Raw genomic sequence first — 6,388 nt, forward strand, 5'->3', positions numbered from 1 at the left:
GGAGTTGATGGACTTTAACCTCCAAACACACACACCATCTCCAGAATGCTACTAAAGGGACCTCCTTCTATAGCTCCTTCTATGTTTTTTGAAGGTAACTCCCCCAGCATATCCATGATATACCACAAAAATTTTAAACAAATTTAACCTATATATGTCCACAAATCCAGTCAGTCCTATAGAATATTCTAGAAGAAAAACTCCAACCCAAGGAGGGTAAGAACACACAAGAAAATAAAGGAAGTGTGTAAGTCTATACCAAGAAAACCAAAAAAAGGGAAGCAAATACACACACACACACACACACACACACACACACGTACTAAGAACATCAAAATTCACCGGAATTAACAGTCATTATTTAATATCTTTCAATATCAATGGACTCAATTCCTAGAAAAAGATACAAGCTAACAATATAGATACAAAAGCAGGATCCACCATTCTGCTGCATACAAGAAAAACACCTCAGCAACAAGGACACACATTACCTCAGAATAAAGGGATGGACAAAGATTGTAGGAGCAGGCTAACCCAAGAAGCATGATGGAATAGCCATTCTAATAGATTTTCAACCAAAAGTAATCAAAAAGGGATGGAGAAGAACATTTCGTATACCTCAAAGGAAAAATCCACTGAGATGACATCTCACTTCTGAACACTGATGCCCCAAATGCAAGGGGCACCCACATTCATTAAAGAAAAATTACTAAAACTTAAATTACATATTGAGCCCAACACATCAATATTGGGAGAGTTCAACACCCCACTCTTACCAATGGACAGGTCATCCAGACAGAAATTAAACAGGAAAATGATAAAGGTAACAGATGATATGAATCAAACTGACCTAATATTTCATCTAAACACAAAAGAATGTACCTTCTGTTCAGAACCTCACGAACTTTCTCCAAAATTGACCATATATGTGGGCCTAAAATAAGTCTCAACAGATACAAGAAAGTTGAAATAGCACCTTGTATCTGACCAGACCACCATGGATTAAGGCTGGATTTTAACAACAACAGAAAGCCTAAAAATCCATGGAAACTGAACAGCTTTCTACTCAATGACTACTGGGTTGAGGAAGAAACACAGAAAGAAATCAAAGACTTTCTAGAAATCAATGAAAATGAATGCACAGCAAATCCAAACTTATGGGACACAACAAGGAAAGTAGTGCTAAGAAGAAAGTTCATAGCACTAAGTACCTTCAAAAATAAATTAGTGAGATTTCATATTAATGAGTTAACAGCACATGTGAAAGCTCTGGAAAAACAAAAGGAAAAACACCTAAGAGGAGAAGCCAGCAGTAAATAATCAAACCTATGGCCTAAATCAATCATTTAGAAACAACAACAATACAATGAATCAACAAAACCAAGATCTAGTTCTTTGAGAAATCAACAAGATAGACAAACCTTTAGCTAAACTATCTAAAAGGCAGAGAGACTGTATGGAAATTAACAAAATCAGAAACAAAAGAGGGGACATAGCATAATAGACATTGAAGATATCTAAAGAATCATTAGATTTTACTTGAAAATCCTGTACTCCACAAAACTGAACAATCTAAACAAAATGGGAACTTTTTTGGTAGATACCACTTAGCAAAGTTAAATCAAGATCAGGTAAATTAGGCATATATCCCCTAAGGAAACAGAAGCACTTATGCCATCCACCACCACTACCAACAACAAAAAAACCCCACCGCCATATGGTTTTCAAAGAAGAGCTAATACCAATATGGCTCAAATGATTCTACAAAATTGAAACAGAAGGAACACTGCCAGATTTACTTTATGAGACCACAGGTAGCCTGACAACTAAGCCACACATAGAAACAACAAAGAGAATTTCATACCAATTTCCCTATGAACATTGAGATCAAAATACTCATATAAACCAAATTTAAGAACATATCAAAAACATTAACCCCAATTATGAAATAGGCTTCATAAGATATGCAGAGGTGGTTCAACATATAAAAATCCATCAATGTAATCCATCATATAAACAAAGAAAAGGACACATGATCTTCTCATTAAGTGCTGAAAAACCCCTTAACAAAATTCAACACCCTTTTATGATAAAAGTCTTGGAGAAATTGGAGATACAAGGCACATACACAAACACAAGAAATGCAATACACAGCAAGCCAATTGTCAACATCAAATCAAATAGAGAGAAACTTACAGCAATTCCACAAAAATTAAGGACAAGGAAAGACTGTCCACTCTCTCCATAGCTATTCACAAAAAAGTACTTGAAATTTTAGATAGAGCAATAAACAACAAAAGGCGATCAGGAGAATACAAATTGTAAAGAAAGAAGTCAAAGTATCACTATTTACAGATGATGTGATAATATACATGAGTAACCCCGTAAAGTCTACCAGGGAACTCCTACAGCTGATAAACACCTTCAGCAAAGTGGCTTGATACAAAATTAAGTTAAAAAGAAAAAAGAAAAACCTATAGCCCTCCTATATAAAAATGATAAACTGGCCGAGAAAGAAATTAGGGGAACAACACATATTAGACAAATAATAGAAAATATCTAGGTGTAATTCTAACTAAGCAAGTCAAAGGCCTATAGAAAAAGAATTTCATGTATTTGAAGAAAGAAGTTGAAGAAGATATCAGAAGATGGAAAGATCTCTCATGCTCACAGATCAGTAGAATTAACAGGGAATAAAAAAGCTATCCTACCAGAAGAAATCTACAGATTCAATGCAATTCCCATCAAAATTCCCACTCATACTTGGGATTGATACGAACCTTCATATGAAAAAAACAAACTCCAGGATAGCTAAAAGAATGTACAATGAAAATCTTTGGCGGTATCACCATTCCTGGACTCAACCTCTACTACAGAGCCATAGTAATTAAAAGAGAAAAAAGAAACAAAAAGAGAAACACATGTTACTGGCATAAAGACAGACACATTAAACAATGGAATTGAATCAAAGACTCATAAGTAAATCCACCCACTATGGACTGTAGCTTTTTGGGTTTTTGACAAAGAAGCCAAAACTACACAATGGGAAAAAGAAAGCACCTTTAACAAATAGTACTAGTCTAACTGTATGTCTGCATGAAGAGGAATGCAAATAGATCCATGTCTGTCACCCTACACAAAAATTAAGTCCAAGTAGTTCAAAGATCTCAACATAAAACCACACACACTAATACTAATGAACTAAAGGTGGGAAGTAACCACGAACACATTGGAACAGGAGACAGGTGAATTCCTAAACAGAATACCAACAGCTCCGGTGTGGGGATCAACAATTAATAAATGGAACCTCATGAAACAAAGTTTTTTTACTGTAAAGCAAAGAACACCATCAAGAGAACAAAAGAGCAGCCTACAGAATGAGAAAAGAGTTTTCACCAACTCCACATCCAACAGAGGGCTGATATCAAAACTATGTAAAGAATCTAAGAAACTAGACATTAACAAACCAAATAACCCAATTTTAAAACTGGGATACATAGCTAAACAGATAACTCTTGACAGAAGGATCTCTGATGGATGAGAAGCGCTTAAAGAAATGTTCAACATCCTTAGTCATCAAGGCAAATGTAAATCAAAATGACTTGGGGATTCCATCTTACACCTGTCAGATGGCTAAGATCAAAACCTCAAACCACAGCTCATACTGCTGAGGTTGTGGAGAAGGGAACACTCCTCCATTGCTGGTGGGAGTGCAAACATGTTCAACCACTTTGGAAATCAGTTCAGCAGTTTCGCAGAAAATTGAGAATAGGCCTACCACGATATCCAGCTACACCATTCATGCACATACATCCAAAAGATGCTCCACCATACCCAAGGACACTTGCTCCATCATGTTCATAGCACTTTATTCACAAAGCCAGAAACTGGAAACCGCTTAGATGCCCTTTCAACCAAATAATGGATAAAGAAAATGTTCTTGTTACAAACAAGAACATCATAACAATTTAGGCAAGTGGATGGAACTAGAAAATATTATCCTGAGTGAGGTAACTCAGGCCAAGGATGACAAATATGGTATGTGCTCACTTATAAGTGGATATTAGTGAAAAAGTAAAGGATAACCACGGTACAATTTACAGGTCAAAGAAGCTAAGTAATAAGAAAGGCTAAAGCAGCCGGGCGATGGTGGCACATGCCTTTAATCAGAGGCAGGCAGATTTCTGAGTTCGAGGCCAGCCTGGTCTACAGAGTGAGTTCCAGGACAGCCAGGGCTATACAGAGAAACCCTGTCTCGAAAAACAAAACAAAACAAAACAAAACAAAACAAAAAACAAAAAACAAGAAAAGAAAGAAAGAAAGAAAGAAAGAAGGAAAGGAAGGCTAAAAGTGGAGATGACTGACTCTCACTGAGAAGCAGAAACAGTAGACATCTCTGGTGGAGACAGAAAGAGGACTGGATGGGGGAAAGTTGGGGATGGAAACGGTAGGGATCAGGTATGAAGGACAGGGGGAGAGAATACAGGGACAGACAACTGGAATGGGCAACTACATATCTGGGAAGAGCTAGAAACCAAGGGAACACACTCCCAGGAATTTATCAGGGTGACCTTAGCTAGTACTCCTAGCAATGGGGTGGTTGGTATGTGGAGATGGAACCTGCCACTTTCTGTAGTCAGGCAAGACTTCCAATGGAAGGAGTGGGAGACCAACCTAGCCACAAAAGCTTTAACCTACAACTCGTCCTGCCTACAAGATGTGCGGCAGTAAAGATGGAAGGTTGAGGGAATGGTCAAGGAATGACTTGGTAAAGCTTGTGGTCCATGACAGGAAGATGGAGCCCACCCCTGCTATTGTTGACGATATTCGGCTGTACTCGCTGCACACAGAAGCCTAGCATAACTGTCATCAGGGAGGCTTACCCCATAACTGATGGAAACAGGTGCAGTAACCCACAACCAAACTTGAAACAGAGCGGAATCCTGTGGAAGAGGGAGAGGAAGGATTGAAGGAGGCAGAAGGGTCAACGACACAAGAAAAGCTACAGAATCAACTAAACTGGACCCACGGGGGGCTCATAGAGACTAAACTGCCAACATGAGGCATGCATGAGATGGACCTAGGACCCCTGAGCATATTTTTTAAAGATTTATTTATTTATTTTATGTGTATGAGTACACTGTAGCTGTACAGATGGCTGTGAGTCATCATGTGGCTGCTGGGAATTGAACTCAGGACCTCTGCTCGCTCCGGGCCCCGCTTGCGCCCCGCTGGCTCCGGCGTAATACACACCGCAAGAGGGCGTCAAATCTCATCACGGATGGTTGTGAGCCACCATATGGCTGCTGGGATCCGAACTCAGGACCTTCGGAAGAGCAGTCAGAGCTCTTACCCGCTGAGCCATCTCGCCAGCCCCCACCTGAGCATATGAAACACTTGTGCAAGCTAGGTTTTCATGTGGGACTCCTAAAGTGGGATCAGGAGCTGTCTCTGACTATATTCCCTGCCTTTGGGACCCTTTCCCTTAAACGGGCTGCCTCATGTAATCTAAACAGGAAAAAGGTGCCCAGGAGAATATCTGTGAGGTCCTGCCCAGCCTGGTCCTCAAGAAGACTTCTAGGACAGCCGGCAATATAGAGAGTGACTTGGTTTCAAAAAAAGCAAGCAAGGAAGCAAACGAGCAAAGACACAAACCTTCAACATTTTAAGCCATCAGAACAGGGCAAAATAAAACTACTTTGAGACTCTTACCTGGTCAGAATGGCCAAGATAATTAAAACCAACAAGAGCTTATGCTGTTGGGTAAAAGAGGAAATACAACCTTATTTTTAGTAGGTATATCCACCCCCCCTTCACTATCTTATCCATGGACTAGCCTTACTGACCAACTTACCCTGGGTATCTGCAGGCTCTCTGGTCTTGCCAAGATCCTTCCCGGTGGGTCTGATAAGTGAGGGCTGGAGAATCGGCTGTGGTCCACAAGACACCAGGCCGCTAGATGAAACCTTTGCTTTGCCTCGACGCTTGACGCTGGCCAGCTGGAGCCGAGAAATTTTCAGTGATCAAGAAACGAAAGGAGCAGGGGCTCTAGAGATGGCTCAGCGGTTATCAGCACTGGCTGCTCTTCCAGAGGACCTGGGTTCAATTCCAAGCACCCACATGGCAGCTCAGAAATAGTCCATAACTTCAGTTCCAGGGCATCTGATACCCGCACACAGGCAGACAGACATGCAGGCAAAACACCAATGCATATAACATAAAAGATAAAACTTAGGCGAGCGAGCATGGGAGGAGCGGTGCAGGGCTGGGGGCTTCAGGGACTCTGGGGGCCCCACAGGTTGCCTCAGGCAAGCACTGACGTCAGCCCGGTGCCCTCAGGACATGTTTCTCATGATTGGGCACCACAAGACTACCATCTTCACTGAAG

This window comes from Mastomys coucha, unplaced genomic scaffold (genome assembly GCF_008632895.1).
Source record: "Mastomys coucha isolate ucsf_1 unplaced genomic scaffold, UCSF_Mcou_1 pScaffold21, whole genome shotgun sequence".
Classification (NCBI taxonomy): domain Eukaryota; kingdom Metazoa; phylum Chordata; class Mammalia; order Rodentia; family Muridae; genus Mastomys; species Mastomys coucha.